Here is a 10,644-nt window from a genome sequence, read left to right on the forward strand (position 1 = left end):
TCGTTTCAAGGCTGACCTTAGCAATAGTAATTATTTTCTTCTTGCAGCAATAGAATTTGCAACATCTTGAGAGAAGAAGATGTTATTCAATTCCAGACGAGATGCTTGATCATCTTGACTTTTTTCATTGAGTTGCACATGTTTGAAATCTAGGAGAACAAGTATGATAGTTCTTGAGGCCTTGGTATTATTCACCTGAGATCACATTGGGCCAATCCTGTGGGCTCTTTGAATGTTGAGTTGTACTGAAGGTGGGAGATCAGTTAGGAACGGAATAGTGTCATTTCCTTCAATCCCTTCAGGAAGTCTCACAATTTGAAGGTTATTTCTCCCGTTTCTGTTTTCCAGGTTTCCAGATTACTTTTGTAGTATTTTCAAGGTTAGCAACTTTGGTGGAGATGTCTTCTGCATTGCTCACTCTGCTCTCTAACTCAGTGATTCTGGAATCAAATGCTGACCATTTGTCATCTAAATATTGTAATTTGTGGTTAGTTGCCTCCATAAATGATTTTAAGGTTCTGATTTCTGTCAAAATGGCAAGCATGGCTGGCTCCATATTTTCCTCATTAGGAGTGGGTGGGTCACTTTGTGGCCTTTTTAACATTGCAGCCGATGAAGAAGTTTCTTTTGCCATATTTGTCTTAGATGTTGCCATATTTAGAACTGGGTATGCATTACGTGGATTTCTGTGTCTCTCTTTAAGTGCCTTTACTTGGTCATTAGCATTTGAAGCTACAAGCAGTATTATAGAACTTGTGGCGCTTAGAAGAGCGCAATTGTAATTAGTGGCGGTGTAATGCAATTCATCTTTACAATTTTTCAACCATAAAATAATTATTGTTCTATTGAGACCTTTTTGTATAGTGCAAAGTACCTGAAACACTTAAGTGTATGAACACGGTGCGGCTGCTTTAAGTACAAGCTGGTCCATGTTATGAGGAAAGACGTTTCCTTCAGCAAGCAGTGCACACGTCGCACGTCTCCCAGAGCAGCTGATAGGAAATATGGATACGCTCCGACTGCAGCTCAGTGCTTGCGGCCCTATGTGCTGCTCTCCCAGACGTCAGCAGATGCAAAATTCCACAGTGTCTGGGGTCACTCTGGGCTTAATAAGGGTCTGACCAGGAACAGGGGTAAGAAAACCCGACTTTTGAAGCTTCTATATTAAAAATCTTTATTGCGTAGAGCGGACCTCCGTACCTAGCCCGCCATTCAGCTTGGTGCCAGGCAACGCCCCATACCTTGCTTCCCTTCTTTGGATGGATATCGTTAGTTTGGGTATTTGTTCCCAAAGGGTTTGCCAATGATTGATTTATAGGTATATCCTCCCCAAGTGTCTTTTACCATCGCAACATGTGCATCTGTGTGAGGGCTGGACCCTCCCTCTTTAGGATTGCGTATAGTTTTGAGACCAGTCGCTTGTCTCCTGCATGTGTTGTAATAAACGTCTCAAATTAAGTGAAGACCCTCTGTCCTGCCCGTCGTATGCTGGGTTGTCTCAACCATTGCTGCAGCTGATAATATTCTAACCAGTCTTTTTCCGTCAGTCCAAATTGTTGTTTACAATCCTCAAAGGACCTAACCTCTCCCGCCACCATCATGTCTCCCACTTTTCTGCACCCACTGCACGCCACCTTGCAAGAGAACCCAGGCTCATTCCCAGAGAGAACTGCGGATTCCCAAACAATGGAGTAAACTGTGATAGATTAGTGGTTAGGTGGCCCTGTCTAAGAAGGCAGTCCCATATGTCAGAGACTAATAGTACCTGACTCAAGGCCATGTTCTGGGGTCTGTCTTGTCTATTCAACCAAAATAGCCCCTCCAAAGGAGTCCCTGCTACAGCCTGGTCCATCCTAGCCCACGGCTTAGACAGGTCATTTGAGAACCATTCTTGTAGAACCAGCCATTGGTCTGTTGCATAATATTGTGCAAAGTTTGGAAGACCCATACTACCATTCTGGGAGCCATCAATATTTCTAGGATGTTTATTCTGCCATATAAATTGTGATAGTAACTTGTTGAGTGCTTTAAAATACGATTGTGGGACCGTCACAGGGAACACCTGGAAGTGGTGAAGTAGTTTAGTAAGTATGATCATTTTTATTTTAGCTATCCTCCCCAGCCAAGGTATGTGCATAGGGGTCCATCTGTTTAAATCTACCTTCGTCTTAGAGAGCAGCCCGGGTATTTCGCCCCATATATGCTTGAGATTGAGGTTGTCAGGTAAACCCCTAGGTAGCCTATCTTGTCCTTAGCCATCTTAAACAGGGAGAACTTTGGTAAATGTACTACCTCACTTTTGGTAAGCCCCGGGTTTAGCAATTCGGATTTAGTCATATTGATCTTTAGCCCCGTGACATTTTCCACATTGGAGAGTTTGTTTAGCAGTGCCGGTATTGAAGTTTCCGTTTGTGTCAGGGTCATCAACATGTCATCGGCGAAGGCTGCTATTTTGTATTAATAAGAGCGGCTCGTACAGTGCATAAAGGAGTGGGGACAAAGGGCACCCCTTCTTGTCCCTTGTGAGATTTGTACTCTTTCCGATAGTTGTGAGTTAATAGAGCGCCTCATCATAGGCGTACTGTTATTATCTTTGACCATTTTTATGAATCTAGGGCCTATCCCTATGTTTCCCATTGCCTCATATAAAAACAGCCATTCGACATGGTCGAAAGCCTTTTCAGCATCCAACGAAATCAATACCCCGGAACCTTACGGATTGGTCTCTACCCACCAGGTCAGGTAAGAAAGAGGATAATCTAGTCGAAAGGACCCCCGTATATAAATCTTGGCATCCAAGTTTAATAGTTTAATGGGCAGATAAAACCCTCAAACCATTGGCTCTTTATTAGGTTTGCTAAGCACCACTACTTTTGCCTGCGCCATTGAGCGGGTCACTGTTCCTCTGTGGCTAATTGAGTTGAATAGATGCGTTAGCCTCAGGCTTAGTTGTGCACCACATTTTTTATAGAAACATGCCAGGTACCCGTCCGGTCCCGGAGTTTTGTTTCACAACAGCACTTAATTATCGCCTCCACCTCCTCCACTGTAATCTCTTCCTCCAGGCGCTCCCTACCCAATGAAGCAATTTTCGGCATTGGGATATGCCTAAAATATTGTTTTACAGCTTGTTGGTCGGGATAATCTGACTTATACAAAGACCCATAAAATTCCTCAAAGGAGCCCATTATTGTTTCCATGTCCGTAGCCATCGACCCCTCTGGTCGCTTCATAGCTGCTACGGTACAATTCGCCTCAGCCCGTCTCACCCATCTGGCTAAAAGCCTATTCGCGCCTACATAATACTGCTACCTTGTATGCAGTAAAGATTGTTCTGCCCTACGCAAATGAAGTAAATCCATTTGGGCTCTATGCTCTTTAAATGTTTTGTATGTGGCTCTTCCCTGCTAAGGTCAGGGTGGTCACCCATATTTGGGATTCTAAGTCTACGATAGCTGTTCTTTGTTTCAGTTTTTGGGAATGAAGAGCTATAATTTCACCTTGTAGAACCACTTTAAACGCCTCCCAGGTCCCTCTTGCATCACTTCCTGATTTTCATTGTACACAAAATACTCATCCATCCTACTACCCAGATATTTCACCTCTATCTCATCTGACAGTAACTCCAGACCAGGCCCACAACCCTCTATGCAGTTCCCATCTCTTCATAGTAATCATCGGTGGTGCATGTTTGGATAATGTAAGCGCCCCCAAAGTTACGTCCTCTACCTCTCCCGTGAAAGCTGCTGACATCCAGACAGTCAATTCTGGACAAGGTTTGATAAACATGTGAAAAACAAGTGAACCCACTCTCCTCCCCTTTCTTTACCCGCCAGATATCTTTAAGGGCCTAATTGTCAAAGGTCTCCTTTAAGTGTTTAGTAGGGGAGCAACCCACCATGGCCGCTCTCCGAACTCCTATCTTCAACAGGGTCCCATGCCATATTGACGTCACCAGAGAGAACAATGTGAACTATTGCAAACCCTTCCAATTTCAAAAATGCTTCTCTTAGGAAACTGTCTTGCATTGTATTTGGAGCATATATTGTTCCCAGGGTCATTTTCCTATACACCAATTGCACCTCTATAAATAGAAACCTCCCCTGCTTGTCTTCTAGCGTGCTAAACACCTTCCCTTGAAATGAGTTCTTGTGGCCTATCAATACCCCTGCCGTCCACCCCTGTGAATTTGCTTGATAGAGTTGCATGAATTGATGAAAGCAGGAACCAATTTATCAGCTTTCTTTATATGAGTCTCCAGGAGCATTATTATATCTGTCTTATGTCGTCTTATTTGCCCTTCAACCTTTCCACATTTAACGGGGGATTTCAATCCCTGTACATTATATGAAGTGATTGTAAGTGACATTGATCCTGTTGCAGGCTTTTCTCTTCCCTGGTACCTTCACCAGAGCGTTGAGATGATTGAAATTAGTTATGCAGGCATGGGCCGCATCCCTTCCCTTCACCCTTCCTCTCCGCCTCCACTCTGGGACCTCCCCCTTCCCCCAAACTTCCCCTAACCCAAATACCCCCCAATCCTTTAACCCCAAACTCCCCCTCCTCGTCAGGGCCAGTGTTCCCAAGAACTACCCCAGATACTATCCTAGGGCTTTGGTCCTGGTTCAACCCTGGGAACCTCCCCTGTAGGCGTGAACTACACCCCCTCTTGGATTCCTTGATACCCATCCGGTGTCCCTCCCTCCATCTGGGCCTGCTCCGTTCATCACGCAATTATATCCCAATAACAATATCTCCTTGTTCCAACCGTACATTTTTCTCCAACTGTCAGTGTAGGCAAGGGATTACTCTCCTAAACCCTTGTGCAATGTCATTTTCCATCTGTGGGGTTTATCTCCACTCCTTTGGCCAAGGGGACCCTCCTTCCATGACCTCCAGACCATTCCCAAGGTTTGACGCCCTCTTTAGGGGATGAGGATCTAGAGGTTTGCTGTGGTTGCTCATCTTCTTCCTCTACATTCATTACTGACGGTCCTTATTCATAGGTTGTGACTCGCTGTTGCTTGCCTTCCCACACAAAAAGAAGTCCAAACGGAAATTTCCACTTGTAGGGGATGTTTTTAGCAATCAGAATTTTGGAAAGATGGGTTCATAGCTTTCCTTTTCTGCAGTGTGGATAGCGCCAAGTCCTGATAAAGATGAATTTGGACCCCGTTGATAGTTACTCCTGGATGGGCCCTTGCTGCACAGAGTATACATTCTTTCATTGTGTATGATGCTAGGGTCACTAAGATATCCCTTGGCTTCATCCCTGGACTTAGGCGCTTGAGGCCCACCCTATGCACGTGGTCTATCCTCCCATCTTCTGGTTGTGTCTGTCAGGAGGCATCAAAAGAATTGTTGTAGCATCCCTCAAGTCGGCTTCGAGAATTGCCTCACTCAAGCCTTTCAATGGAATGCTTGACCTGCAAGAGCGATTTTCCAGGTCTTCTGATTGCACCTTGATGTTGTGAGTGTGTAAAGACTGGAGGGGGGCATCTGTACATCCTGCCCTCTATATGGCAGAGCAGAACCACAGAGCACCCCAGTCAAGATTCTCTATATGGTAGCATAGACGGGCAACCAAGGCTTGCGCTCTCAGAAGGGTATGCAGGCTGGTTCTTAAGTACATTGTAGTCCCCCAAGCCCCTCACAAAGGAATGTCCGCACATTATGATATGTGATAACACAGTTCTTTATATATAAATAAGGTCCTAGGCATATACATCAATTAAGAAACCACTTTGTATATATTTGACATATTAAAATAACAGAGTACAAGTCTATGTGGTACCACACTTAGCTATTGCCTCAACTGCTGACAGATATAAAGGCATACAAATCATAACAATGTGTATCAGCATAGATCATGGGAAGGAAGACAAGATGGGTTAAACAATCGCAGAATGGCACTTTAGCTACTAAGACAGTTCTGTGTGAGGGACCCCTCCCCCTAACTGGGCAACCTGTAATAAAGTGCATTAACAAGCCCAGTCCATTAATGTATAAATAGTCTTGTTTCCTGGTTAAAATGTTCAACCAGCCCAATTAACCTGAGTTGGAAGAATTTCTTCGACGGTTCATCGGCGGATCCCTCGAGACTGGACTCCCTTAAAAGCAGGAGCCACAAGGTGTGGAGATTCCTCGAAGAAATGTGAACACACGCATCGAGACTGCAGCTTCAATGTTCGTGGTGCTTATCTGCGATCGTTCGAGGGCGTCCTGGGACGATGAGGCCTGCGGCGCACCTTGATGCAAAGAGTTTGGTGCCGCAAAGAAGACTTGGTGAAGAACGTAGGCCAAGCAGCGGACGTCGGGTATCAGCATTGACGATCGGGACTCGACCACAGCTGGATTTCAGATCTTCACTTATCAGCATCTTTGTGGACTTTGGGTGGCGGGAAACCCACCGGCGGATTCTCCTTGGTCATCAACAACCTCGACTTTCTCCAGTGGGACAAAGCGGTCAACAGTGATGGAAAGGGAGCCCTGTGTTCAAAATGTTCTTAGGCAAAAGGTGGAGCGTTGCAGCTCCAGTCATCGAGCAGCACGGAATAAATCTGTCCCTGCTTCTGGGCAACACGTCTGGACGGGCTTCCAGCAGTCACGGAAATCCTGTGAACCCCGGTTGATGGTGTGGGACTTCAATGGCCTCGATGTCCTGGTGCTTTACTTCAACATTTCTCGGCGGACCCGGTCTCCGGTCGCAAGCCTTTTTGGGACTGGCTTCCAGGGTGCCTAGATGAAGATCTGCTTCTGTACGATGTTCCCTCATAGCTCTGGAAGAGATCTCCTAGCCAGGTCCTCTCTCTGATCAGTCCTCGACCGACTCAACAGCTTTACGATTGCGTCGAAGGAAAGCGGCAGCAATTCTTCCACCTGGGCTGCAAGGATAAGCAGCTTCTGAACAAATTGGGAAGTGAGAGGTCCCCAGATATACACATCTGTCCCTCATTCACACTGCTGAGCCAAGCTCAGTCAGCCAATCAGACAGAAGGGCATTCATGCAGGCAGGCATTCAGGCTCACAGTACATTGAGGCCATTCACATCCACCTAGACACCCATAACAAGGAATGTGGATTGGGGCAAGCACCCAGCCTTTCAACACACCACACTGCATTCATGTCAGTTTCAGGCAGGGCTGTCTCATTCTATGTGTCACACACACAGATACCAGACACCCATAACATAGGATCCATACTGGTCACAGACTATTCACCCAGGTCCCACCCCATGGGTGTACGCACAACATACAGTCACTGGGAAGGATCCAGCCAGTCTGGCCTGGACCTCCCCACAATACCATATATGGTTCTCCCACCAAAAGGCCAGTCAGGGGAAGGGACAGAGTCAGGGCTTCCCAGGACTTTGGCAAAACAAGGTAGCATGTAATAGAAACCAAGAGTCCACAGGGGCCATCTTGCCTTCTAGCAAGACTTCACTGATTCCTATGGCAGGGTCTGGGTATCCCAAAATGGAGGATATTCAGAGCACCTGTTAAATTCCCCATGGAGCTGCCACCAGCCCATACCTTGCTCTGTGGGCCACACACCGGTGCCCAAAAACATACAATAGGGGGACATGGCTGTACCCCTACCCATGGGTGCCATAAGGGTATCCCAAGGGTCTCTGTTCACCACAGGCAATAAGAGGAACAGTTGCATTGCCAGGAGTCCCACATGGACTCCTGTGCAGAAATCAACACAGAACACACATGATAAAAGGACTACAGGACAGGGACATGGAGGCCCTGGCCCTCCAATGCGTTTCCAGCATCACAGTCGCCTCTCCCAGACTGAGGGTGTGGTTGCTTAATCTCTCACGTGATTGACACCCTCATCCAGCCGATCAACATACCTTCAGGAATGGCCATCTGCATTATCATGACTCTTCCCTGGTCTATGCGCAATAGTGAAGTCTAGCCCTTGCAGGCTAATGGTCCACCTTAGCAGTTTAGGGGTTTCACCCTTCATCTGCATAAGCCACTTTAAGGGCTTATGGTGCGTTTGGACATTGAAGGTAGACTCCATTAGGGAGTGCCTAAAACACCCAAGGCTCCAAACTATACTGAAACATTCCTTTTCAACAGTAGCCCACCTATGTTCTCTACCTTTGAGCTGCCTACTGATGAATATGATGGGATCTTCCCTCCCTTTGTCATGTAACTGGGACAAGACAGCACCGAGTCCAGTGTCACAGGCTTCAGTTTAAACAATAAAGGGTTTGCTGTAATCAGGCGCACATAACACAGGTGCCCTACACAGACTTTCCTTCAAGCCAACAAAGGCCCTCTGACAGTCTTCTTTCCAATTAACCTTTCTCAGGTGATGTCAGAGGGGCAGCTATGGTTCCATAGTCTCCGGTAATACCCAGTGAGGGCTAACAAAAAGCTCTCACCTGGGTTTGAGTAGCGGGAATCTCCCAGTCATGTACATCCTGTACCTTACTGGGGAAGAGGCTGGATTCCACCCCATCCAGGGGTGGACTGGTCTATAGGGAACTCTGGAGATTTCCCGGCAGGCCTCTGTACCCTGGGCTTCTTTTGTGTGGTATTTTCAACTTTTCCCATAGGAAAATGGTTGGGATTTCCGAAAATGTGTAATATGGGGCCACTTTGAACATTATTCCCAGGGCCTCTTTTTGTTTCCCAGTCCACTCCTGACCCCATCCTACCTCATAATCAAGGTAAGTGACTTTCCCCTGAGCTATCTGGCACTTGGTGGCCTCAATAGTGAGGTTAGCCCTTCCCAAGGCCTGCAATACCCGATCCAAATGAGTCAAAGGCTCTTCCCAGGTGGAACTGTAGACAGCAATGTCATCTCGGTAGGCCACACAAAACGCCTCCAACACAGAGTGCATGGTTGACAAAGTTTTGGAAGGTGGCAGGTGCATTCTTTAACCCGAAAGGCTTGGCTCTAAACTGGTAGAGCACCTCAGGTGTTGAGAACATCGTTTTTCCCTTGGCATGGTCCATCAGAGCTATTTGCGACTAGCCTGAGGTAAGGCCAAAAGGTGCTTACAAATTTGGCAGCACCTATGGTGTCCACAGGCTCATCAACCCTGGGCAATGGGTGCGCATCGGTTTTGGTGACAGCATTGACTCCTCTGTAGTCCACACAGAACCTTCACCTGCCTGGGAACAAGGACCACTGGACTGGAGCAAGGGCTAGTTGAGGGTTCAACTACACCCATATCCAACATCTTGGCGACCTCAGCCTGAATGTGGTTATTCAAGGTATCTGACTACATATAGCATCTGCTTCTGACAGGAACACTGACACCAGTGTCATTTTGTGCCTGCACCATAGGGTGAGGCCTAGTGTCAGTGAGAACAGAGGGGCATACTGCCAGAGCAAAGCCCGGCAGACCTTCTGGTGTCAGATCTGGAGTGAGATGCACTCCCTCCACAGACCCATCCTGAGTGTTGCTATGGAGCAAATAAGGAAGGGGCTCGCTCTCATCCTCCACTTGCTCTGAAGCTAGCAGCAGACATGAGACTTCCTCTCTTCGGTGGAAAGGCTTGAGCTTGTTATGAAATACCTGAGGGGCTACCCCAGGGTCTCCCATGTCAACCAGATAGTTGACTCCATTAATGTTTAAATGGTCTTGTTTCTTGATTAGAATGTTAAACTATCCCAATGTGCCTGAGTTAGAAGAGTTTCTTTGATGGTATGTCGATGGATCCGTCGAGAGTGGACTCCCTTTAAAGCAGGAGCCACAGGGCATTGAGATTCCTTGAAGAAATGTGAACACTGGCGTGGAGACTGCAGCTTCGATCTTCGCAGTGCTCTTCGACGATAGTTCCAGGACATCCTGGGAAGATGAGGCATTCAGCGCACCTCGATGCAAAGAGTTTGGTGCCACAAAGAAGACTTGGTGAAGAACGTTGGCACAGCTGCGGGTGTCTGGGTCAATGATTGAGACTCAGCCACGGCTGGATTTCGGATCTTCACTTGTCGGCGTCTTTGTGGACTTTGGGTGGCAGGAAACCCACCAGCGGATTCTCCTCAGTCGTCGACGACCTCGACTTTCTCTGGTGGGACAAAGCGGTCAACGGTGATGGCAAAGGAGCTCTTCGTTCAAAATGTTCTTAGGCAAAAGGCGGAGCGGCTCTGGTCGTCGAGCAGCACAGCGTTAAGGTGTCCCCGCTTCTGGGCGACATGTCTCTATGGGCTTAAAGCGGTGACGGAAATCCTCTGAACCCTGGTCAATGGCGAGGGACTTCGATGGCCTTGATGTCCTGGTGCTTTACTTCAAGATTTCTCGCTGGACCCAGTCTCCGGTCGACAGTCTTTCGGGACTTCCAAGGTGCCTCGATGAAAATCAGCTTCTGCACGATGTTCCCTCGGAGCTCAAGAAGAGGTCTCCTAGCCAGGTTCTCACTCGGATCAGTCCTCAACGGACTTGACAGCTTTCTGATTTTGTCCAAGGAAAGCAGCAGCAGCAATTCTTCTTCTTCCAGCAGGGCTTCAAGAATAAGCAGCTTCAAGTTTCAACTTCAGCTTCTGAACGAATTGGGAAGTGAGAGGCCCCCAGATATACACATCTGTCCCTCATTCACACTGCTCAGCCAAGCTTAGTCAATCAATCAATCAGAAAGCAGGGCATTCGTGCAAGCAGCCAATCAGGCTCACAGTACATTC

The sequence above is a fragment of the Ambystoma mexicanum genome, chromosome 1p, assembly GCF_040938575.1.
Source record: "Ambystoma mexicanum isolate Mex_15411 chromosome 1p, UKY_AmexF1_1, whole genome shotgun sequence".
Lineage (NCBI taxonomy): Eukaryota > Metazoa > Chordata > Amphibia > Caudata > Ambystomatidae > Ambystoma > Ambystoma mexicanum.